This window comes from Oncorhynchus kisutch, linkage group LG4, assembly GCF_002021735.2.
Source record: "Oncorhynchus kisutch isolate 150728-3 linkage group LG4, Okis_V2, whole genome shotgun sequence".
In the NCBI taxonomy this organism is placed as follows: domain Eukaryota; kingdom Metazoa; phylum Chordata; class Actinopteri; order Salmoniformes; family Salmonidae; genus Oncorhynchus; species Oncorhynchus kisutch.
The window spans coordinates 51,240,307-51,266,822 of NC_034177.2; the positions used below are offsets into that span (position 1 = coordinate 51,240,307).

At 44.9% G+C, this 26,516-nt stretch overlaps 1 protein-coding gene across 17 annotated transcripts in view; it reads right to left on the bottom strand.

Annotated features, from left to right (window-relative positions):
• LOC109888919 (neuronal cell adhesion molecule) overlaps positions 1-26,516 on the bottom strand; it is a 103,893-nt gene that overhangs the window by 31,340 nt on the left and 46,037 nt on the right. For all 17 annotated transcript variants that reach the window (XM_031823170.1, XM_031823166.1, XM_031823159.1 and 14 more), the window contains exon 2: positions 23,805-23,871. The gene's annotated coding sequence lies outside the window, so the exon portion shown is untranslated. The remainder of the gene's footprint in view (positions 1-23,804; positions 23,872-26,516) is intronic.

Below are 26,516 nucleotides of genomic sequence, written 5' to 3' on the forward strand. Positions count from 1 at the left end.
TGCTCCCCCGGGGAAACCCTGTATTCGTCGCCTAAGGCAGACAATCCCGGGGCTGTGCACCCCGGCCGGCAACAACAAGATCCATGGGAGCAATTTCATCAAGCTCATTTGCAATTGCTAGGGCCAGGAGGCTAGGAGCCCTGGACCTGAGCCTGAGAGGGGAGTCCGTAGCAGAAACACAGCCTTTATATCAAGCTACAAAGTGCATATCTGCTCAGTCTCAAATTCATTGTAGTAAAGCACTGAATCCTCCTAATAAAGTCCATAATGAAAGAGACTGGACAATATACGCATGTGTGCAGAACAGATCACTTACTGTAAAATCCATTGTATCGTACGGTTATACGCTAAGTCAATTCACAACGGCCATAAGGTATCGTCAGCACGATCTTTATGCCAAGACAACTGAAGATACTTTACAAACACCACACTGCGGAGGCCACTTTATTCATTTAAAGCCGTGAAAAGTAGCAGGAACTGGCTGATTTATAGTATCTAGTGAAAAAGACCAGGAGGACCGAATATGACAGGCCTGGATGAGGGAGAGAATAAATGTGTTAATTATAATTGGATGTGGAATCCCAAAGCCCCCTGGATTCTTATCTGAGAGGGAGCCATTGCTCTGAAGCCAACGCTCCGTACAGAATTAATTTCCCAAATTAATGAGGTGTAACAACTCTCCTCCAGCTGGTCAGTGGAGAGGAAGAGAAAAAGAGAAAGGAAAAGATAGAGGGGGAGTGCGTGTGTGTGGCGGGGGGGGGGGGGTAATAATCCCTAGGAGAAGTGTTGCAGTGTGACAGTCTGGCTCCACCGGGCCCCATACCCCCCCACCCACAGTACGACCACTGGCAGGAGAAGTGGAGGACCAACCATGGGCTAGGGCCCTACTCGTCTCCTGAAAAGCAGAGTGCTTAAAACAAGCAGGCAAAGCACAACTTGTCTTCTCTCCGCTACCTGGGAATTGAAACGTGAAAATGCCACGTAAAGGGGGCGGTATTGACAATTTCCTCCTGAGACGAGAGTCCTTCTGGATACACTTCCTCAACACTCTGTCTCCAAGAGGTCTAAACAAGGAACTAGGGGGATGCCTTCCCCCATTTTCCCTATATAATATTCGATACAAAACGATTGATGCGTTGTTTTTCCACATACAGTATGTCTACTGTGCAACATTTATTGTGGTCTTAATGCAATATAGGTATTGAATTGACGGGATGTACATGCCTCTAGAGGTTAGAGGCCCCCGGGAGGTGGAGAAGTCGGTGTGCTATACAGTGGTGTAGGACCTGACGAAGATTCAACTCGGATCGAAACGTTATCTTCATTGTGCGTCTGATTAAATCCCAATGAGAGCATACCAGAGCTGGGGTCAATCCTTTTCTTCTTTCCTACTCATCTCCGCCAGATCTCCTCCACACCACAACCAACCTGGATCCAGAAACACAATCCCTACTATACATCTAAAGCCTAAGAACAGACGCTGTTTTTGTGTGGTTTTTGTTATTTTACACGCCGTATTGGGAGAAAAGAAAAGAAGAATCAACGCTCACGACCGACTCCGCTGCCCTCACACCCCCACACCCTCACACCCCCACACCCCCACACCCTCACACCCTCACACAAACACACCTAGAAACACCCACGTGTCACATGTACCACCCGGGGTCAAACAAACCCAACACTAGCCACTACCCTTAATGCCAAATGACGATGCCTTGACATTGCTCTTGTTCCACCCTATGCCCAGTGCTGACACAACCTCGGGAAGCCACAGTCTACAAAGCTTAGATGGCAGCAGACTGCTGAGGCAGTGGAACAGTGAGTAAAACACAGTTGTTGTCTAGAGCTGATGATGGCCCATGTAAACGCAATATGCTAACGGGGCAGCAACTGTCAGTCTGCTATAAGCAGTGTTAAGACATGCTTTTGACAGGGTGACTAGAGGAGACTGGTGAAAGTATCAATATATACTGATATATCATTCTAAGTATAATTGAACTAAAGCAGGGCATGAAGTTGAATTAGACTTCTCCATCTGCTTTCTAATGACAGGGAGGACTACGGGCTTCCATTCGTAAAACGAATGACTAGTACTAATTACTAATAGTAAATCTAAAGGCATCGTAACACTAGCAGCAACTAGTAACACTATAAACACTACAGTAACACTACTAGTAACTAGTGATTGAGTTCTTTCTAATGTGAGTGGAAACTAAACCATTACTACAACTAACTGAACAGGTTATTAAGTAACTACCAACAACACTACAGTAACACTACTAGTAACTAGTGATTGAGTGCTTTCTAATGTGAGTGGAAACTAAACCATTACTACAACTAACTGAACAGGTTATTATGTAACTACCGACAACACTACAGGCATTGAGTGGTCTGTTATTTCAACGTAAATCATTAGTGTCAACTAGCTGAGAGGCCAACAGCAATTGCTGTCCAGTTCACCATTCATTCGTTTACCCAGATCTCTCTTTCTTCTTTCTTGTATTCTGTTCCTTATTCCAGGGAAACACTCGGCCCTTGTGTTCAATGCTGCATTGAGCTGTCTGGGCTCACATACAACCACACACACACACGCGCACACACAGGCACACACAGGCACACACGCACACACACACACACTGAGATGGCCTCTTCAATTAGCCCATTGTCCTTTTCCCAGAGAGAGCCACTTCACAGTCCCCAAACTAATTGGTTTTGTGCACATGTCAGAGGGTGTTAGTGTGTGTGTGTTTTGCACATGTCAGAGGCTCAGCACCACCACAGCACATGGAGCAGTACACACTGCCTGTGGAAGGTGAGGGTCAGGGTACATAGCCCTCCGTTACACAGACCCGGTACATAGCCCTCCGTTACACAGACCTGGTACATAGCCCTCCGTTACACAGACCTGGTACATAGCCATCCGTTACACAGACATGGTACATAGCCCTCCGTTACACATACCTGGTACATAGCCCTCCGTTACACCGGCCTGGTACATAGCCATCCGTTACACAGACCTGGTACATAGCCCCCCGTTACACAGACCTGGTACATAGCCATCCGTTACACAGACCTGGTACATAGCCCTCCGTTACACAGACATGGTACATATCCTTCCGTTACACAGGCCTGGTACATAGCCCTATGTTACACATACCTGGTACATAGCCCTCTGTTACACAGACCTGGTACATAGCCATCCGTTACACAGACCTGGTACATAGCCCTCCGTTCCACAAACCTGGTACATAGCCCTCCGTTACACAGACCTGGTACATAGCCCTCCGTTACACAGACATGGTACATAGCCCTCCGTTACACAGACATGGTACATAGCCCTATGTTACACATACCTGGTACATAGCCCTCCGTTACACAGCCGGGTACATAGCCCTCCGTTACACAGACCTGGTACATAGCCCTCCGTTACACAGACCTGGTACATATCCCTCCGTTACACATACATGGTACATAGCCCTCCGCTACACAGACATGGTACATAGCCCTCCGTTACACATACCTGGTACATAGCCCCGGTACATATACATATACCTGGTACATAGCCCTCCGTTACACAGACCTGGTACATAGACATAGCCCTGGTACATAGCCCTCCGTTACACAGACCTGGTACATATCCCTCCGTTACACAGACCTGGTACATAGCCCTCCACACAACAGACAGAGTCGACCATGAGCCGACAGGGGAACGGGATTTTACCAGGCTACCCTCTGAATGTAATGTAGTGAGAGAAGAGAGAGAGAGAGAGAGAGAGAGAGAGAGAGAGAGAGAGAGAGAGAGAGAGAGAGAGAGAGAGAGAGGGGTGTAGAAAGAGAGAGAGAGAGAGAGCGTGCACAGGGAAACGCTCGATTAAACTTGACTTAATGTTACAATTTATATGCTAAGCATGAGATGATTCGGCATTGTGTCCCAGACAATATGATGCATTAACAAGAACAGTCAAATAATCAGTACCCTACCAACAGCAACTTACTGTACTGGGTGCTGTGGCTCATAAGGAAATAAAGAGAAATTCTGCAAAACGGTCCTAATTAACTCCAATAATCAGCACTAGTGACAGCCCATGCAATCAGACATTGGTTTATGAGCCTCTGTTTGGCAGTAAAAACACCACAAGGTTTCCCGTACTACCGGTGACAGAATGAGGGAGCATCAAAATGATGACAACGTCTCCCCGGTCACAGAATGCAATCAGGGTCGTGATGGGATCGAGGAAGCAGGATATGGTCTGGAATATATTTCTGACATTCGTGTTACAGGATTATACATCAAGTGTACAACTGTGTCGACAGATACACACTACCGTTCAAAAGTTTGGGGTCACTTAGAAATTTCCTTGTTTTTTAAAGGAAAAACACCTTTTTTTGTCCATTAAAATAACATCAAATTGATAAGAAATACAGTGTAGACATTGTTAATGTTGTAAATGACTATTGTTGCTGGAAACGGCTGATTTTTTAATTGAATATCTACATAGGCGTACAGAGGCCCATTATCAGCAACCATCACTCCTGTGTTCCAATAGCACATTGTGTTAGCTAATCCCAGGTTAACATTTTAAAACGCTAATTGATCATTAGAAAACCCTTTTGCAATTATGTTAGCACAGTTGAAAACTGTTGTTCTGATTAAAGAAACAATAAAACTGCACTTAAGATTGGTTGAGTATCTGGGTCATCAGCATTTGTGAGTTCAATTACAGGCTCAAAATGGCCAAGAAACAAAGACCTTTCTTCTGAAACTCGTCAGACTATTCTTGTTCTCAGAAATTAAGGCTATTCCATGCGAGAAATTGCCAAGAAACTGAAGATCTCGTTCAACGCTGTATACTATTCCCTTCATAGAACAGAGCAAACTGGCTCTAACCAGAATAGAAAGAGGAGTTGGAGGCCCCGGGGGTCCAGTTTGAGAAACAGATGCCTCACAAGTCCTCAAGTGGCAGCTACGTAAAATAGTACCCGCAAAACACCAGTCTCAATGTCTCCCAGGATGCTGACCTTCTAGGCAGAGTTCCTCTGTCCAGTGTCTGTGTTATTTTGCCCATCTTAATCTTTTCTTTTTATTGGCCAGTCTGAGATAGGGCTTTTTCTTTGCAACTCTGCCTAGAAGGCCAGCATCCCGGAGTCGCCTCTTCACTGTTGACGTTGAGACGGGTGTTTTGCTTCTACTATTAGAAGCACAGACAGAACTCTTGTTAACAGGTATGCCCAAAAACACAAGAAAGAGATTGAGATCCAAATTACATTTAAACTACTCAATCAGTGTGAGGAGTGAAGTCTCTGATGGGTATTGACTAGAGCAGTGAAGTCAGGTATAGTCAGGATTGCTGAGAGGTGAGAGTCAGTAAGAGATCATTTTCAAACAGCTCTTTCTTGTTAGGGCAAAGTATTGCTGCAGAGTCAATTAAACATTCTTTAATGAATTCGCCCTCAGCGAATGGCTTGCTATGTTGAGCAATTTTGTGGAACAGTACATAGCTCGCTCTCACAATTCCGTTGTTCGCTGAATGCAATTTTTGAAAAGTCCTTGCTGCTTTTGCAACTGAGAAAGCAACTCTTTCGATGCACTCGCCCTCTGCTCAGAAGACATATTCCTGTATTTCTCTGCATGCTTCGTCTGGAAGTGTCGGGACAATTTGTAGTCTTTCTAGACAGCGATGCTCTCTTTGCACACTAAGCACACAGCTTTCCCTGATACCTCAATAAAGAAATATTTCGATGTCCACTCTTGCTGGAACACCCTTACATTCATTGTCGACTTTTTTATTTTAATTTTATTTTTTAATCTTTGAAATCTTGAAAAAAAAAAAACGTTGTAACTGTGACGTGTGTGTCAGCTTGTCAATCACTGTCTGTCCTTGTGAAGTTGTTATTTATACGTGCCTTCAAAATAAAAGTCCCACAAGCCGTGGGAGTTAAATCATTACATAAAGGCGAGTATTCATTGGGCTTTTAATTTGAATAACAAATACGCTTTCAAAACTCTACTATCGCAAATTCTTTATGTGATCTGAACATGATTCTGCGGGAGGTATTGAATCAGATCGCGGGCCGGCCTTTACCCAGTCATATCTCTCTCTCTCTCTCTCTCTCTCTCTCTCGCTCTCTCTCTCTCTCTCTCTCTCTGGCCCCTTATCTGTGGAAACAGCATCCCAATGGAAATTTCATGGACCCGGTATCAGCATATGTTACTCATAATCCTCCTCATTAGGTTTTATAATTGGGGGGGGGGGGGGGGGGGGGGTATGCAAATAAGTCCTGTTGTCAAGGGAGGCCCACAGTGGACACAGAGCTATGTCTACACCGTACAGGACTGAACAATAAAACACTTCACACTGAACAATAAAACATCTTTATTCAGTTACCAACAACAACAAACATGTTATTTGTATCCTCTCATTTTCCCTTGCTGTTCTACATGGATATGTGAACCGATATAGCCACGTGAAAAGTCTTGAGCAGAATCATTTCTGAATGCTTTACAAAGCCATTCTTTTTTCCACTTTACATTTGTCAGTAATGCATTACCTACACAGGCTAGTAAGGGCATTAGTGTACAGAGCGCTACAGGTTGAGTTCTATAGACTGCATTACCACCTCTAGTTAGAGCAGGTTAACGGGAGACCAGTGTTAATGTGAACACAGTGTGTCGGTGTCCCACATCGTGTTGTTCCCTCCCCTCTATAGAAAACACACATTGGCATTCACTAAGCTTCCCCCACCTCCCACTACACACATACACGCATGCACAAACGCTCACGCGCACACACACACATACACACACACACACACACACACACACACACACACTCTCTCTCTCTCTCAGATTCCCCTCCACCCAATGCCAATCAGCAGAGCCACTTTAGTGAGAAGCCTCTTTGTATTCAGGTGAGAGATGTGCCGCTCTGTCAGGGCACACACACACACACACACACATTACAGAGCGAGGCAATCACTGCCTGTTCAATCTGAATGGAACATGATAGCATTTGCTTTCATCTCATCCTGTCACCATTTCAATAGCTCAATAACAGCATCCTCCTGTAGCAGTCAGTCATGTCCTCACATACAAATGATGCTCTAACATTCCAGCCATATCTCTGGGAGAGATGGCTATTTTTTCAGAGCAGCAAAAAATGAAAAGATGATGACCTCGATGTTCCTGAACAGGCTATCAATACGATAACCACGAGGAGGCAAATGTTAGCTAATGATCTATTTGATGGCAGGTAATGAAATAGTGGTAACTGCAGATTGCTGCAACGATGAGCCCCTGACTGTAGCCTTTGTACATTAGTCTGACTCCTGCCTCTTACACAGTATCTCAATAAGGGAGAATGGAGCGACCCGAGACACTACAGAAAGGCAGTCATTAAAAGCAGATTAAGAATCAGCGGAAGGAGGCTGTGGATCTGAACTTGACCTTCGATAGAGGGTCCCCACACTGTAATTACTAGGAGAGGGTCTGCTATCCCTGACAAGTCAATGAGACTGAACGGACCCGGATGTGTGTGTGTGTGTGTGTGTGTGTGTGTGTGTGTGTGTGTGTGTGTGTGTGTGTGTGTGTGTGTGTGTGTGTGTGTGTGTGTGTTTTTGTGTGTGTGTGTGTGCGTGTGTGTGCGTGTGCGTGTGCGTGTGTGTGTGTGTGTGTGTGTGTATGTGCGCACGAGAGAGAGAGAGAGGGAGTCTGGTCCTGTCTGGTGTGAGAGAGTGAGAACAAGGTTTTATTCAGGATTTGTGTCTAATAGGATCCTGGTGTGTGTGTGGATCTTAAGCACATTAGGACTGGTGTCTGGGGTGTGGAGTGTGGACAGCATGACTGTGTTAAGGGTCAACGCATTCATATGCTGAGCAGTGGCAGAACATTACCATACACAAACACAGGAGGAGAAGGAGGGAGTAGGGAGAAATGCATATGGACTGGACTATCATCAGTTGAATAGTTTGGGAACCTCTTTTGCAGTTCAGAAAAACAAGCCCTTTTACAACCCTACTCTACGATACCCTTACTTGTCAGTGTGTGAATAGTTTTAAAAAACTTACTTCACAAACAAAATGGCACACAAAAACATCTCAGCTAGGAATAAAGGTTGAGGGAAATGCATTGCAAGTCTTTGAGAAGACTCATACAAAACACGTCACCATATTTGTCACAGGGCAAGCCGACATCTGGACTTGGAGGACATTGCGAGCGAGTACAACAAAAGCTTTGTTTACTATGCAGTATGACACTTGTGACTCTCCAAATGTCGCAATGTCAAAGCCGCCTGAAAATTGCAGCATTTGGAGATTCACCCACTGTTTCTGAAGGGCACTCGGGTGTAGAAGGACTGGGATCACTCAAGACTAAAGTCTCTCCTTCAAAACAACATCTGAGGAGCTGCTAGGTGGAATAGCACTGTCAAGCGGCACTCTGTATCCATGGCAGCCCACTGCTACTCTCAGATCTCCATACCTACAGAGATCGTTCATCAAGCACAGACATTATGAAGACAGACGGAACCCAAAGCCACAGACAGACAAAGCCTCCATTTCTCAACTCGCCAGAAAAGTTGGAAGAAAAGAAAACTGTACACTTGACATCTGCGCCCCCGACCGCTCCCACTAAAACCCTCTTCAACTTCCTCAATAGCGGTGTGATTAAAACCTTATAGTTCCCTAACTAAGATGTTCTGAAACAGCAGCGGCTTATTCTCTGATGGGTTGGAAGCCTCTCGGGAAGGGAGCCAATATGGGGAGTCTGGTTTAAGCTTAGGTTTATGACAGAAAGGCTATGGCGAGACAGAGAGGAGGAAGCAGAGGTCCTAGTGGTCTTAGATACACAATGACAACCTTCAATGAGGATGTTATGTATGATAGCAATTCCCATTTTGTCCGGACTATTTTGTCACAGGCCGATTGCCTTCCATGATGTTATGCATCATAGGCTTCATAGCAGTTCCTATTTCTCATTTTTCTTTGTATCATAGCAATTGCTATGATCCCATTTTTCTTATCCCCATTGTCGGTAGTAAATCCGCTATTTTGTAGGTTGTGTGTGAATTACATTCTTGATGACTGCTGTGTGCTGCGAGTCAACGGTTAAAACATAGCTTGGACCTTCCAGTACAGTCCTGTATCAAAGACCATTATTTTAACAGCTGTTTTTATAATCTGCTGATGGTCATCACTGGGTCATTCGGGCCTGTTCACTATGCACTGGGTTGTTGTGGTGTATTAGTCCAGCACAATCTGCTTCACAATTTCACATACTGTGGAAACAAACTTTAAGGCTCTAGCACAATCTGCTATCAGTTCCTGGAACATGTTTTGCCTGCTGCTATTCACAATGTATCAATAGAACAAGGGTTCAGTCTGAATACCAACAGGGCTGTCTTTAGGACAATCCAGCTATCGATCACTACGAGGTACCAGAATAGGTTACTATTGCCTGTGGGAAAGTTTGGTGAGAAAATGTGTCGAGTGGCAGGTGGTGGGGTTGGGAGGATAAAAGGGAGGTGGAGATAGACCCGGTGTTGTTGAATAGGCTTTCCACCTCCACATTCATTGAGCTCCTCCACAATAGGGCCCTCCTACCTCCCCAACTCAGCTCCTCAGCCACACACTAGCCTCTACATACTTACACCCCAACCCAGCCTCTCGCCCCCTCCCTGAACCCACAGCTCATACCCGGCTCCCACTTCAAAAAATCAGGCTACCACTGGGTCCCATCTCACAGAGCCAGGACAAGTAATCAAAGGCTCCTCAAAACCCTTCCATTGTTTTCTATAGGCTTCCCTACACCGCTTGGCCCAGGCCCGTGTGTGTGTGTGTGTGTGTGTGTGTGTGTGTGTGTGTGTGTGTGTGTGTGTGTGTGTGTGTGTGTGTGTGTGTGTGTGTGTGTGTGTGCGTGCGTGCGTGCGTGCGTGCGTGCGTGCGTGCGCGTCTCCAGTCCAGGTCCTATATGTAACACTGTATGGGGAGTTCCTTTCCTCATTACCCCTGAAACTATGTCCCACTTTGTCTTCTTTGCGTACCGTCTAGCACAAAGAATTGAGTTGCAGGACCAAGCCGAGGCAATAAACATGGAGAGGGGACAGAGAAAAGAAAGAAGATGAAGAGGAAGGGATTCGTTCTAGTGAGTCGGGATGTGTGGCGGATGAAAGAACCAACACGTGTTTCATACGTCCCACCTTTCGATCAGAGGTTCAACCTGTGAACACGGAAATGACAGAAAAGTGCATCGAACGTACTGCTGTAAAATACTGCACACAATAGATTCCCTTAGATTCAAAAGAGCGAACACATATGTTTCATGGCTCTTCACCTGTGAGCTTTCTGGTGGACACATGCAATTGCATACACCTCGTTATGTACACCGGAGACCATCAACTGGATTCAGCCGTGGGACAATTGTTTTTCTTGGGCGGCTGGTCAGGGGGGCTGGAACATAATTACAAATCATTTGTAGTACTGCAAATTGACTGCAGAAAGCCCAAACAGATATAACAGTTGACTAAAACATAATCATTTCAAGCATTGCTTACATTTGTATACGATCACATACATGTATGTGTATATCTCTCTGTAATGCTTGGAAAGGTTGATTTACTGGTATTTCTACAGCCTTTTATGTCCCAACAATAAATTAAAAAAAAATATATAATAATGTGTTCTTTTTTTTTTGCTCAGAAAACTTGGTATGGCCAAATAAAATCACCCGCGGGCCATCAGTTCAGGAACCCTGATGTACACAGGAGCTTAGCTGTCTCGTCCTGTCTAAAACAAGATAGTTCTTATGATTCCATTCATGTATACCGAAGTTCTACTTCCTTCCACGACGACGTGGAAGGTAAGGCTGTCTACTGATTGACCGAGACTACAACGGATCATCAGTGTGTGTTTTTTTAATTTATTTTTATTTTACCTTTATTTAACTAGGCAAGTCAGTTAAGAACACATTCTTATTTTCAATGACGGCCTGGGAACAGTGGGTTAACTGCCTGTTCAGGGGCAGAACGACAGATTTGTACCTTGTGTGTGGATGTCAAAGTAATCCACTATCACTTATAGAACCACCAATGTAGCCTAACTCGTTCCCCTTCCTCTCGGGTCTTTCCTCGGCCCCATTTAGACAGAGCAGGTGAATACAAATCATTTCCCCTCCGCTGTTCTCCAAAAGCAACGAACCATCCACTCTCAGACAGGGAGGCCACAAACAATGCTCCTTTCAAAGTGTGAGAAAATCTAATTACGCTGTTTTCTGGTGGGAGAATCACTCAGTGTTAACTCCCCCCCCCCAAAAAAAAAATCCCGTCTAAGAAAAGCCGAGGGAAAAAACGAAGGGCGTTTTCGCACACGGTTTTGAGGTATAGTTCGAATCAGAATGACACTATTTGTTACATTGTATGTTTTCTCATTTGGTCCGGTGTGGTTTCAAAAAAAGCCAATTCAGAAACAGAACCACATGTCCACGCAAGTCATTTGCTTATTGGAAGTCAAGTCATTTGCTAAGTCCATTCATGATCATCATGAAACATCCCTTGTGTGTCCCAATCTTCACTTTCGCTTTGTGGTCTTCCAACAGCATACATGAGGAAGCCACGCATAAAGCTGCTCTTACTGTGAAGTGAATAGACTATATTCAGTAGCCTATATATCCCCGGTACAGCCCCCGTCTCCCATAACATGCAGACATGCACTGCTACACACAAAATGTTTCAGAAATCTCAAGCTATGATGCTGGTTCCTGTATTTGGTCCGGACTGCGTTCTCACCTGCAGCGGACCGCACCGCTGTAAGAATTGAATCTGGACCGAGAACGCCCTTTTAAAGCGAACCACGGTTCATTGTTTGGTGCACTCCCGAGTGCAGATAGAATGTTCACACCAGTTCAAATGAACCGAACGAAGGGGTTAAACACAATGGAACCAATGGGACAGGGGCAAAATGACAAAACCCCATCCATTTGTCATTCCAGGCAGGCTAACGCAAACGCTCGAAAAGCAATTGGAAATTATTTCAAATAGTATTTGAACCCAGGTCTGCTGAAAGACGCCTTGCTGGCTTCTAAAAACCAAGGCTTAGAGTGAACATGTTTTCCCTCGTGGTGCGCTTGATTGAAATGTTCTCTAATGTGTTCTAATAGCTGTAATCAGGGGCAGTTCTGAAATGTTCCAAAGATATCAGCTCTGACTTCTACATGTATTAGCGACTGAACGTACAGCCCCCGTCTCCCCTAATCTGCATCGGACGCGCTCATAAACGCGCCGCTACTCAACAGAATGTTTCCGAGATCTCAAATTATGACGCTGGCTCTTGAATCGGACCGAGAACGCCCTTTTTGAGTGAACCACAGTTTGTTGTTTCGTGTGCTCCCGAGTGTGAATAGAGTGTTCAAATGTTCAAATGACCCAAACTAAGGGGGTAAAGAGAGACCAGAGTTCGGGGGAAAAAACGCACCAAACCAATTTGGTGTGAAAGCCCCCTAAGAAAAAAGAGAAACTTAGAAGGTAGCAAATGTGTTTATTACTCATTGTACATGTTTTCAGTAGTAGTTGATAGAAATGTATGACAATTCCATAGAGACATTTGTTATGTTAAATGATTTTGAGTTTTGGGGGTAATCTACCTTTCTGCATACCACCTACTGTATATCCACAGCATTATTAATGACGCAATTTAGAGACTGTAGACAAAACCATTTGACCAAAAAGGTAATACATCAGAGAGCAGCGTAGGATACATTTCAGGTTATTCATATATTTGGTATGGAGCATGGGTCCCAGAGATTTCCCCAGAGATGATTACATCAAGTGAAACCCAGAACGTGAAGAAATGAAGAGTAATGTGAAAATAATCATGTGCAGCCTGGTGCCTCCTAGTTCAAACACACACTTTCAGCCCTGTCTCAATGAGCTGTGCTCACACTGGCCTGAGCTATCGCAACTCTAGTCCACCATTCAGGTTTTCATATGCTAAGTTCAACAAACAACAACCAAAGTCCCAAAGAATGCAACAATTCCTCAAAGATAGTCCTGAGTCAACTAACTACTACTGTATTTGAATTAGAGGGTTGACAGATAGCTCGTGTCCTGAATACTCAGTTGCTCTCTGTTTGCTCTCTTTCTACTTTCTCTCTCTTCTTTCACTCTCTTCTCTCTCCTCTCTCTTCTCTCTCTTCCCTCTCTTCTCTCTCTCCTCCCTCTCTTCATTTTTTCCTTTCTCTCTTCACCTCTCTCTTCACTCTCTTCTCTCTTCACCTCTCTCTTCACTCTCTTCTCTCTTCACTCTCCTCTCTCTTCACTCTCTTCTCTCTCTCCTCCCTCTCTTCACTTTTTCCTCTCTCTCTTCACTCTCTTCTCTCTCTCCTCCCTCTCTTCACTCTCTCCTCTCTCTTCACTCTCCTCTCTCTTCACTCTCCTCTCTCTTCACTCTCTCCTCTCTCTTCACTCTCTTCTCTCTCCTCTCTTCACTCTCTTCTCTCTCTCCTCCCTCTCTTTGCTCTCTCCTCTCTCTTCACTCTCCTCCCTCTCTTCTCTCTCTTCACTCTCCTCCCTCTCTTCTCTCTCTTCACTTTCTCCTCTCTCTTCACTCTCTTCTCTCTCCTCTCACTTCACTCTCCTCTCTCTCTCCTCCCTCTCTTCACTCTCTCCTCTCGCTTCACTCTCCTCCCTCTCTTCTCTCTCTTCACTTTCTTCTCTCTCCTCTCTCTTCACTCTCTCCTCTCTCTTCACTCTCCTCCCTCTCTCCTCTCTCTTCACTCCTCTCTCTCTTCACGTTCTCCTCTCTCCTCTCTCTTCACTCTCTCCTCTCTCTTCACTCCTCTCTCTCTTCACTCCTCTCTCTCTTCACTTTCTCCTCTCTCTCTTCACTTTCTCCTCTCTCTCTCTCTCTCTCCCCATCTCTTCACTCTCTTCTCTCTCCACTCTCCTCTCTCTCTTATTTTAAATTTTTCTATTAAAATATAATTTGATGGGAATCGATCTAATTAACTATTAGAGGCTGAGTAATGCATGATATTTTACGAAGAACAAAATAACTGTGAGATAGAGATCTCTCTTCACTAAGCGAATTGGATGTTCTTATTACTTCGCTGTGACCTCGTTTCATTACAGAAATACTTTGGAGAAATTAAAGGAAGAATGCTAGTGATTAAAAGAACCCCCAGTTGGGTTGGCAGACCTGTGTTCATAAAGTACTCAAAATAATAGAATAGAATAATATTAGAATATAGAATATCCTTTATCTGGGCTTGGTTGAGCTTGCCTGGTGCAATCTAACCAATAGGATAGTGGAAAAATGGCAAAAATCCCATCCATTTGTCATTCCAGGCAGGCTAAAGCAAATGCTCCAAAAGCAATTGGAAATGATTTCAAATAGTATTTGAACCCAGGTCTGCTGAAAGACGCCTTGCTGGCTTCTAAAAACCAAGGCTTAGAGTGAACATGTTTTCCCTCGTGGTGCGCTTGATTGAAATGTTCTCTAATGTGTTCTAATAGCTGTAATCAGGGGCAGTTCTGAAATGTTCCAAAGATATCAGCTCTGACTTCTACATGTATTAGCGACTGAACGTACAGCCCCCGTCTCCCCTGATCTGCATCGGACGCGCTCATAAACGCGCCGCTACTCAACAGAATGTTTCCGAGAAGAAAGCTTCACCTGTTCACCTCTGAGTTGTGTTCATTACGGCACACAGTGTAAAGGTTTGGTAACAGAAAACTAAAATGACTTATTGGACCAGAGCAGATAGTTCTTCTATTTGGTGCCTATGACCCTCGATTTCCGTGCATAGAACTGAGACATACGGCAGTGGTCCTGAGTACTCTACCTACTTTACTTTATTAAGTAACATTTTGGCAGAAATATCAGCCCACAGAGAGACGCACGAGATTGAACTTCGCTCAACTTTCTAGAGCAGTGGTCACCAAACGGTCGATCGCAAAATCGACTGGTCGGTCTCCAAGACATTCCTAGTCGATCGCCAAACATTTCTGTTAAAAAAAACAACGATAAAGCCTTGTGTTCCTTTATTCATCTCAGGCTGTTGGCGGTAGGTGCACCCGATTCAGCTGCCCCCGAGTCGGCCAACTGTTGCCATTTTGAACCATTTCATCTGTCTGAAAGTACAAATTCTGCCTTCCCGGCGGGCCGGTAGAGCAAATCAAGTGCATTTTACACTAGGCCTACCGCTGGCCAATCAGATGTCTCAGATGACCGTGTCTGAAGTAATGTAGCAGGCATAAAAGAAAGCTACAGCAAAGTTGTTACTGTGAGATTTCTAAAACATTTAAAACCATGACTAGAGAGAGACTGTCAACGAACACAGCAAAGACCTGCTGTTTTTATGAGTGAGTTCATGTTTATGTTCTTACTCAGCACTGTCAACACTTTGTATTCAACACTTTTATAAGCCATAAAATGCACATTCTTCCTATTTCCACTCAGCGCTACAACAAGCACTGCAGCAGTAATGAATGAGGAGGAAAATGTATCTATAAGGTTGCGTTGTAGTTATTATTAGCGGCTTGGATCTTTTTTAACCAGTTGGATTTAGGGGGCGCTATTTAATTTTTGGATGAAAAACGTTCCCGTTTAAACAAGATATTTTGTCACGAGAAGATGCTTGACTATGCATATAACTGACAGCTTTGGAAAGAAGACACTCTGATGTTTCCAAAACTGCAAAGATATTGTCTGTGAGTGCCACAGAACTGATGTTACAGGCGAAACCCAGATAAAAATCCAACCAGGAAGTGCCTCATTTTTTGAAACCGCCTCATGCCAATGACTCCTTATATGGCTGTGAATGAGCTACGAATGAGCTTACGTTTTCCACGTTTTCCCCAAGGTGTCTACAGCATTGTGACGTCTTTTTAGGCATTTCCCTTGAAGAATGGCTGTAAGGGACCATATATGGCATGTGGTCACATGGTGTCTCCCTCAGAAAACCTTGCGTATGAGAAACCAACTGCCTCGACGGATATATTATCGAATATATTTGTTAAAAACACCTTGAGGATGGATCCTAAACAACGTTTGCCGTGTTTCTGTCGATATTATGTAGCAATTTTTTTTTTAAGTTTGCCGTTATAGTTGTAGCATTTTTCGGTCGAATTCTCAGCCAAGCATGGTGAAGAAACGGAAGCTTTTTCGCCTCCAAAAATAATATTTTGGGAAAAAAGGAACATTTGCTATCTAACTGGGAGTCTCCTGAGTGAAAGCATCTGAAGTTCTTCAAAGGTAAATGATTTAATTTGGTTGCTTTTCTTATTTTCGTGAAAATGTTGCCTGCTGCCAGCAGAGCCTAGCATAGCATTATGCCATGAAAAACTTACACAAATGCTTGTCTAGCGTTGGCTGTAACGCATATTTTGAAAATCTGAGATGACAGTGTTGTTAACAAAAGGCTAAGCTTGTGTTTGAATATATTTATTTCATTTCATTTGCGATTTTCGTGAATAGGAAAAGTTTCTAGGGGTATTTATGTCCGTTGCGTTATGCTAATGCATTTGAGGCTATGATTACGCTCCCGGATACGAGTTTGCTCGTCGCAACTGGTTAATATCGAGGAATATTTCACTTTCTCTCTTCATAGGAGTAACAACATGAATTTCTGCATGAGGCAGAAATAATGCATTTCGACTCGAGTTTCGCAATCAGCTGGAAGACGGTGTCCATTTTTGGTCAGTGTCAGTGGAGGAAAGAGAGAGTGGAGGGATGTTGAGAAGCGGACCCTCAGTCTGCTGTTCTCTCCCTCTGCTGAGACTGACCATCAGATGCAGGCACCATCAGCCCAGTAAAATTAAAATTAAAAGTAAATGTATGCTCACTCTGCTGTGCTTCATAAGTAATGCAACAACAGATCTATTACCGGTGTGATCATACAACCTACCTCAAATTGCCTCCAAGAATGCCCATCATTCTTTTCAAAATTCTTCAAGCTCTGTCAAATTGGTTGTTGATCATGGATAGATTTTCAGGTCTTGCCAAAGATTTAAAACTATAACTCGCCTCTCAGGAACACGCACTTTGTTCTTGGTAAGCAACTCCGGCGTAGATTTGGCCTCATGTTTTGGGTTATTGTCCTTCTGAAAGGTGAATGAATCTACCTGTGTCTGGTAGAAAGCCAACTGAACAAAGTTTTCCTCTAGGATTTTTCCTGTGCTTAGCTCCATTCTGTTTCATTTTTAGCTTCCATTCTGTTTAATTTTTATTCTGAAAAACTCCCCACTCCCCCTGATTACAAGCATACTCATAACATGATGCAGCCACCACTATGGATGAAAATATGGAGAGTGGTACTCAGTAATGTGTTGTATTGGGATTTGCCCCAAACATAAAACTTTGTATTCAGGACAAAAAGTTAATTGCTTTGCCACATTTTTTAAATACCAAACTAATAACAGTGTCCCAGTCAGTGTTGACTGGGATTGGGATTCGGATAGGAAGTGGGCGCTAATTCAAGGGAGAGGTCTGTCTGAGTGGTATACTGTACACAGTAATGGGTGGGTGAAGCCAGCATGGCCCCTGGTGCTCGGAACCACTCTGAACAGGCCGACAGAGGGCAGCATTAAGGGGTTAGCCACCCAGCTAGGCATCCTGGGTCTGTGTCTATCTAAAGACCTCTATACCCGACCCCCTCCAACTTTTTATGTCATCAGCCACCACTGGTTTGTGTGCCACCCATCCAGGATGGGGCTTAATGCTTAGGCCAGGGTCATTCCACTGTCCTTAAACACCAGACAGGGGGAATGACAGGAGCATAAATATTTGTAGCGTAGAGTCAGACCATGGACATCCCCATCTCCAAAGTCAATTCTACTCACTATGGTGGATACGAAGGATGAATGCATTTACACACAGGTCACAGTACGGGCAATGCAAAAATAAATGACATCTCAACTGGTGATACAAATCCCTGATATAAAGTGAGATAAAGTGTAACTATATGTCTGTAAGCTCTCAGTCTCAGATTGCATTAGGCAGCCAATTTCTTGGGGGAGAATCACTCTGGAGGCTAAAGGGGATTTCTCAATATGAGTCTGCCGAGATCTAGGCACGCACACACACGCACACACACACACACGTTTACAAAGATGCAGTGGACTTAGTGATTTAGAGGCCAGTCCCCCACATTTTTTTATGCGTTTTAATGGTAAAGCCAAAATATAACATTTTAATGTGCCATGAACTAGTGCTGAGCAATTAACCCGAAATGTTGGTTCTTTCTTAGTTTTTTAAGCAATGAATTGACGACTTGGGTTCAGCTATTTGAATTCCATTTCATTCGGTTTATTTCTGTGAGCTCAATGTGCACATTGCAGCTTCAGTTTCTCTAGAGATAAAGCTGATCATGCCCGAACTGTGTGATGTAGTAGGGAGTTGTAGTTTGATATATAGAGTTGAAATGTTTTCAATTCTGAGTTCGCGTCCCAACATTACACTTTCTGTCCATCACAGAAGACTGAAATATAACACAACCGTTTGACATCGTCATTTATTATTTATTTTATGTTTATTAATTATGAAATAAGGGGAAAAAATCTGAATAACATTCCACCCATGAGGCCGGTAGGTCATTTGACAGCAGGAAAGGGCTACAGTCAAGTAATAAGTGAATAAGTGATGGATAATGAGCAGTAACCGGCAGTCATTCCCGTCATGGGACTTTTAGTAGTATTTTATTCTATATTGTTACAGCATTCAACCCACACAACGCATAGTGTATTTAATGTCAAAAAAATATATTTTTTTTAAATAATATTTTTTATATTCAAACCCAAACCAAACCAACCTAAAAAAAGTACTAATCGCTCAGCACTACCGTGAACACATCCAGACATGATGTTTCCATGTGCCCCCTGTTTTACTATGTAGCCCGTGACATGCCCATAGTCTCTCCTGCCAGACAGCATCAGATACACGGGGTACATATACATACTGTGTATGTCCTTTTGTCACGCCCTGATCTGTTTCACCTGTCCGTGTGATTGTCTCCACCCCCTCCAGGTGTCGCTTATTTTCCCCAGTGTATTTATCCCTGTGTTTCCTGTCTCTCTGTGCCAGTTTGTCTTGTATGTTTCCAAGTCAACCAGCGGTTTTTCCGTTCTCCTGCTTTTTGCATTCTCCTTTTCTAATCATCCCGGTTTTGACCCTTGCCTGTTTCTGGACTTTGTACCCACCTGCCTGACCATTCTGCCTGCCTTGACCACGAGCCTGTCTGCCACTCTGTACCACCTGGACTATGATCTGGTATTGACCCTTTTTGCCTGTCCACGACCATTCTCTTGCCGACCCCTTTGGATGAAGAAACATTGTAAGACTCCGAACATCTGCCTCCTGTGTCTGCACGCCTTGTGTCATGATACCTTTGCCTCTGCCTCTTTTTAATAAAGAAATATGTTAACTCATTGTTCCGTTCAAATTATATCTTCTTTCTTTGTTTTCCTTTTCTCTGACCCGCTCTGAACGTGCCTCATTGCTGCTGGCTCTGAACGTGCCTCATTGCTGCTGGCTCTGAATGAATGTGCCTCATTGCTGCAGGTTAATTGTAATGAAAGTCACGTTTGCATTTATATCGCGTGAAAAAAAGCGAGCGGAGCAGATAAATGAATGTTCTTTTATGCATTTGATTGGTAGTACTATTTTCTTTAGTTATGCCCTGCTCACGAGGCCACTTGATGATGCGAGGCCCGAGGCAATTGCCTCTTCTGCCTAATGGTAAGTCCGCCACTCTATGGGGTTACATCAAAATGCGGCTATTTGTATTCTGCAACACCTAGCACTATGAAGCATGTGGTTTATATTGATGAGCAGATAGACTTGGCCTTGGGACCATGACCCAGACGTATCGACCACATAAATCATTGAAATTCTCAGTCAGCCCTGCACACCGACCACTTCCAAATAGATAGATCACGGCATAACACACCAGGCCAGTCAAAACGTGTGAGGACAATCCTCTCTGTCCAGATACGTAGATACTCTGAATTACTGGACAGGGTTTTGAATTTGTCCGACTGAGACCATCCATCCAATAGGACCTTGTGGTGTTTGCATAGAAGGGCTTGGAAAACGTTTTGTCCCTGTGCTTAAGGTGGATAGATGGATTATAAATGAAAGGATAGAAGCAGAGGAAAGGAGTGATGGAGAGGGAGATGGAGATTGATGGAGAGAGGGAGACGGAGACGGGGAAAGAGAAGGAGGGGGGAGGGAAGTGAGGGAGAGACACAGTGATGAGATGGAGATGGAGAGGGAGAGCCAGATATAGACTGGCAACTCCTCTTCCTCTCCATCTGTCCATCTGTCCACCAGTGTGTCAGGCCAGCTCAGTTATACATGTATCACACACAACCACACAGGCCAGAGGAGAGTGCCCCCCTTGGAGAGTTCTCTCTCTCTCTCTCTCTCTCTCTCTCTCTCTCTCTCTCTCTCTCTCTCTCTCTCTCTCTCTCTCTCTCTCTCTCTCTCTCTCTCTCTCTCTCTCTCTCTCTCTCTCTCTCTCTCTCTCTCTCTCTCTCTCTCTCTCTCTCTCTCTATCCCTGTCTCTTCAGGACACAGCCAGATGCTTCAACAAGAAGAGAGGTCAGAGAAAGGTCAGAGAGATGTGCTCTAGTCTGTGTATCTGTCTGAAGTCACTGGTGTCCTTGAGGCCCCCATCTGCGCTACAGCTGACCCTAGAACAGCTGAGAGGTTTCTGTGTGTATGTGAGGCATACCCTAGATCTGTGTTACAGCTGATCCTAGACCTGATGCTGGTTAATCTCATTGCTTTCTCCACTGGGGAGAGCTACCTGCTGCTCGACTCACAGGGAGAGGCTAATCCATTACACCAGGCACCAGCACACTTTGGCAGATGACTGTAGCAGCTTGGGTGGCAGGGAGGGAGGGGGGGGGGGGGGGGGGTTCATGGCGACATCTTATATTTGCACTTTGGTTATTTTGAACCTAGTGCACTGTTTTGAGTGTAGGAGGCTGCCATAGTGTAGTTAAGTGGGTTATTCATCAAAACAACAATATACATTGATTTGATTGTCTCGTGTATGTGACATAAAAAAATCCAACGCTACGAAAAAGATATTGTGTCATTTACACACCTATCCATGTGTGTTAATCTGAACTGCGGCAACGACTCTTCATTCTGGGTGGATCTTCCCTCAGCTCTCACCCCCCACCCCCACCCCCTGTCTCTGCCAGCTGACACCAAAACCTACAAAACACAAGCAACAATACCAACAAGCTCTCCGGAAGCAAGCCAGGGAACTCTGTGAAAGAGAGCCTGGGTGACGTGAATAGAAACCTCTGCATCGGCCATATTCGTCCCTCTGTCCTGAATACGGGCGCTCACAAAGACCCGTTGGTTCACACCTCAGTGTGTTTCAAACTGACGATTCAGTCCACAGCCTCTCTCTGTAGCCCTCTCTCTTTGTCTCTCTCACTCTCTCCTCTCTCTGGTCCCCTCTCTCTCTCTCTCTGCCGGGGTGGTGATTCAAAAGTGTAGACTCAGCCTCTCTTGCCTGGAACACACAGCGGTATTGACCAACACATACACAACAAGCGGCAGAGAGAAAGAGAGTGAGCGAGAGATAGAGAGACAGAGAGTGTGAGAGAGAGAGAGATAGGGGGTAGAGAGAGGGGGGTAGAGAGAGAGAGAGCGATAGGGGGTAGAGAGAGGGGGGGGTAGAGAGAGAGAGAGAGAGAGATAGGGGGTAGAGAGAGGGGGGGTAGAGAGAGAGAGAGAGATAGGGGGTAGAGAGAGGGGGGTAGAGAGAGCGATAGGGGGTAGAGAGAGGGGGGGTAGAGAGAGAGAGAGAGCGATAGGGGGTAGAGAGAGGGGGGGGTAGAGAGAGAGAGAGAGATAGGGGGTAGAGAGAGGGGGTAGAGAGAGAGAGAGAGCGATAGGGGGTAGAGAGAGAGGGGGGGTAGAGAGAGAGAGATAGGGGGTAGAGAGGGGGGGGGGTAGAGAGAGAGCGAGCAATGGAAAGACAGAGAGAGTGAGTCAAGAGAGATTAACAAACAGAGAGAGGAAGAGACAGACAGGGAGGTAAAGAGTGAGAGGAGCGAGGGAATGTGTGTGACTGTGGGGTTAGTGTTTGTCATCCAAATGTGAGCTGTGAGTGGCTAGATGAGCTCAGAGATGTCAGTGTTCCTTTACATGTCAGTTTCCCTTTACATCTCTCTCCCATTCCATCTCCCTGGCTCTAACGCCCTCCTTCTCTACCCCCCCCTCTCTCCCATTCCATCTCCCTGGCTCTAACGCCCTCCCTTCTCTACCCCCCCCCTCTCTCCCCTGCCATCTCCCTGGTTCCAACGCCCTCCTTCTCCCCCCCCCCCTCTCTCCACTCCATCTCCCTCCTTCTCTAACCCCCAGCTCTCTCTCCCCGTTCCATCTCCCTGGCTCCAACGCCCTCCTTCTCTACCCCCCTCCCGCTCTCCCCTTCCATCTCCCTGGCTCTAACGCCCCCCTTCTCTACCCCCCCCCCCCCCCCTCTCTCCCCTCCATCTCCCTCCTTCTCTACCCCACCTCTCTCTCCCCCTCTTTCTCCCTGGCTCTAACTCCCTCCTTCTCTACCCACTCGTTCCCCCTCTCCCCCCCCCCTCCCCCCCCCCCCCCCCCCCCTCTCTCTCTCAGCTGTGCAGCATCTAATGGATCTCGCTGCAGTGTCCCCCTGCACTGCTGTTTGTGGGGCAGTAGGTGGAACGACCGAGGTGGGAGGTAGGATCCTTCAAAGTCCACTGAACACACTGACTTCATGTCCCTTCCTCTTAAAGGCAATGTACTATCACTTCAACAGGACCTTATAACAGGAACGGCATTGTCATCATCACAGCACCGACTGCTTTCGTACACAGGGCAAAGGTTACTCCGGGTCGTGTTGTGGCCTGCTACAGTAAGTGTTATAATGTGTTACGACACCTACAGTATGTTATAATGCATTATGACACCTTTTAGTCTCATGTCGCCACACTTCCAAATTGAATGTTCCCTCAGCATGAAATCCATGTGTTCTGACACCTTATGTTAATAGAAGAGACACCAGAACACTTTATTCTGAAGTGCCATTACAGTGCTATTGAGACACGTTATTATTTAAGCACAACTGGGACACTTTATTCTCAAAGTGGCATGTTTAAGACCAATGCTCCCTTAGCTCAATGGGGGGTGAAGAGGGACCAAAAAGATAGGCTTGTTACCTTGACAACTATCAGCTTTTCCATGCACTGAACAGACACATTTAGGCACTCTATATGACACTGCATGAAGCTAAAACCATGTGGCGCCTCCAAAAACGTGCCCCAATTTGAGGGTGGGACACATTGGCACACAGCGTTAGTGGACAAGCGCCAATCACAAACGCACGCAATGACCTTTAGCCTGCAGCTAGGCGAATGGCTAGGCTACACTAGAGACGGATCTTGCAATTAAGGAGCAGATTCCATCCGAGCAAGGGAAAGTCATGACATTGCCATGGGAGGGCAGCCATTCAGTCGTTGATTCATTCCTAGGCTAGACCACTAAATTGTACAGCGCCACTTCACGCATTCCATTTAGCATGCTGGTAATATCAAACGTGGAGTCTTTTTCAGAGCAGAAACCGCCCAGGCATCCCAAGCGATAGATGGGAAACACGTGTTTAAGTTTGAGGACAAGGCGTTAACATTCCATGTGTTGGAGGGAAATGAAACTGTTTGGGGAAGAGAGGATGTTGTGTATGAAATGTGATATGAAGGAATATCAGCACAAAGACCCAGTGAACACCAGTGACCTAAAGTACAGTAGCTATGTATCGTAGCATGACTTACCAGAGAAGACCCGATCCACTCCAATCTCCTGTTCGAGACTCAACACTCCTGTCTGTTCTTCTTCAATCTGAAAACCAGGGGAAATTAAGATACAGTATGTCTCAGCATTCATATGCGGTAGCATTTGACCATTCTCCTTCCCATCAGAAAGAGCATCGCTTTTACCAATTTCCTCCCAGAGCCGCTGAGAGCCCGGCTAGCAAGACTATAATCATCCTCGGGATGCTGTTTCAAAGCGAGACAGTTTTTGCAGCGGTATGCATGTTTGTGACACAGTTCTGTAATTCCTTCACACAGTGGGGACACCTCTCTATGTCTCATGGGGGGGGGGGCACTCTCTCCTTTCTATTTCCATAAGCCACTAAATCCCCTTTCACTGGATCTGTCCTGGAACCCATCCCGGTCACACCATAGATTACAGACCGGGATGTTGCTCGAGGAAACGTTGCTATGATCTCTGCCAGATCTGATGAAAATATCGTTCTTTTTACACAGCGTAGCATAGCCTAATCTCCCGAAAGCCATTGATACGGGCTTCCACTTCCATTGATATTCCCAGTGTGAAACGGAGTTGAAACACTCGGACTATGCTCGGGAGGGAGTGAAAACAGAGGATATATCTGAGGTACCTACTGTATGTGCACACGAGGTTTATTCATTCAGAAATATACAGCTATCCAAACGGACGAGTGGGACACTACAGCCCGTGGCAACGAGCTAGAGGGAGAGAGGGGTAAGCAGTGCGTGTGTGTGTGTGTGTGTGTGTGTGTGTGTGTGTGTGTGTGTGTGTGTGTGTGTGTGTGTGTGTGTGTGTGTGTGTGTGTGTGTGTGTGTGTACATATACACTACCGTTCAAAAGTTGGGGGTCACTTAGAAATGTCTGTTTTTTTAAAGATAAGTACATTTTTTGTCCATTCAAATAACATAACATTGATCAGAAATACAGTGTAGACATTGTTAATGTTGTAAATGACTATTGTAGCTGGAAACGGCAGATTTTTTATGGAAAACTAGACACTAAAGTACTTGTCCTCTTGCTCAGTTGTGCACCGGGGCCTCCCACTCCTCTTTCTATTCTGGTTAGAGCCCGTTTGCACTGTTCTGTGAAGGGAGTAGTTAACAGCACTGTACAAGACCCTCAGTGTCTTGGCAATTTCTCGCATGGAATAGCCTTCATTTCTCAAAACAAGAATAGGCTGATGAGTTTCAGAAGAAAGTTCTTTGTTTCTGGCCATTTTGAGCCTGTAATTGAACCCACAAATGCTGATGCTCCAGATCCTCAACTAGTCTAAAGAAGGCCAGTTTTATTGCTTCTTTAATCAAAACAACAGTTTTCAGCTGTGCTAACATAATTGCAAAATGTTTTTCTAATGATCAATTAGCCTTTTAAAATGATAAACTTGGATAAGCTAACACAACGTGCCATTGGAACACAATAGTTGTTTGCTGATAATGGGCCTCTGTACGCCTATGTAGATATTCCATTTAAAAAGTCTGTTGTTTCCAGCTACAATAGTCATTTCAACATAAACAATGTCTACACTATTTCTGATCAATTTGATGTTATTTTAATGGACAAAAAAATGTGTTTTTCTTTCAAAAACAAGGACATTCGAACGGTAGTGTTTGTGTGCCTGTGTCTCTTTCTCGCTGGCTGTCAGCCTAATGTGCTTTGCTACACGGCTGAATGTCATTCTCCGACTCGAGGGCCTTTCTCCAAATAACTGCGTCACGTTAAACACCGAGACGCCCACTTGTATCGATATCCCAAATGATCGACGAAGCTGACCAAATGTAGTTCCAGCAGAAGCGTATCGATTACCGGAGAAACTGTTCTAAATAAGAGCGGCAGGGGCCCCGTCGTTTCCACCTGGGCGATACAGCCGCATACTATGTTCGACCACATTTCCAACAGATAAACTGGTAATAGGAAAGTAAGCTGTACATCTTCAGCCAACCTCAAAACAATCATCTACAGTAGCGCCTACTGTGAGAGCATAACCTTCTATTCCTGCTTTGAAAGATTCCTCGGCTGTATGAAATACCTTTCAAGAGGTCTATTTGTGGTTAGGTACAATCTCACAAACCTGCCATTTATAAATCAAGACTACGAGTATCATGGATTCGTGTGAACAAATGGCCTACCTTCGGTCATGTGACAACATCTGACTGAATCTCTGAGCTATATAAAACTCCCAATAAAAGTCAAAGGGTCACAATGAACGGGTGACTGTTATCATGTTTCTGATGAATCCTCATCGAGTTTCAGAAAGCCACGCTGCTTGCGACCCCCTACCGGCGAACAATGAACCGGGAACCCCAAAGAGTCTTGATTCTACACGTCTCTAACCTTAGGGGGCTTACTGGAGCTGTCATTTGTGACTGAGACTTGTAAAGGTGCGCTTTAAACCATGCACATTCGTTGATTGCTAGGTATACAACTAGGATTATTTCTCGATAGGCCACATTTGAAGCAACCTGACCAGACGGTGGACGACTGTTGGCGAAGTACATTGTTTGACTGCCGTGAGGGTGATAAGCACAATGTCGCGAATTTCAGCCCCCCCCCAAACGATTTGTTCTCAAATTGGAGTTTTTCGAGCAGAGGCTGTGTGTATGTTTCGATTCTAGAAATCTGTGTCCATCATTAACAGTCAATAATCAATTAACTGCAGCCATTCTTGCACCATGTGATCAATGATCAATTAAAAA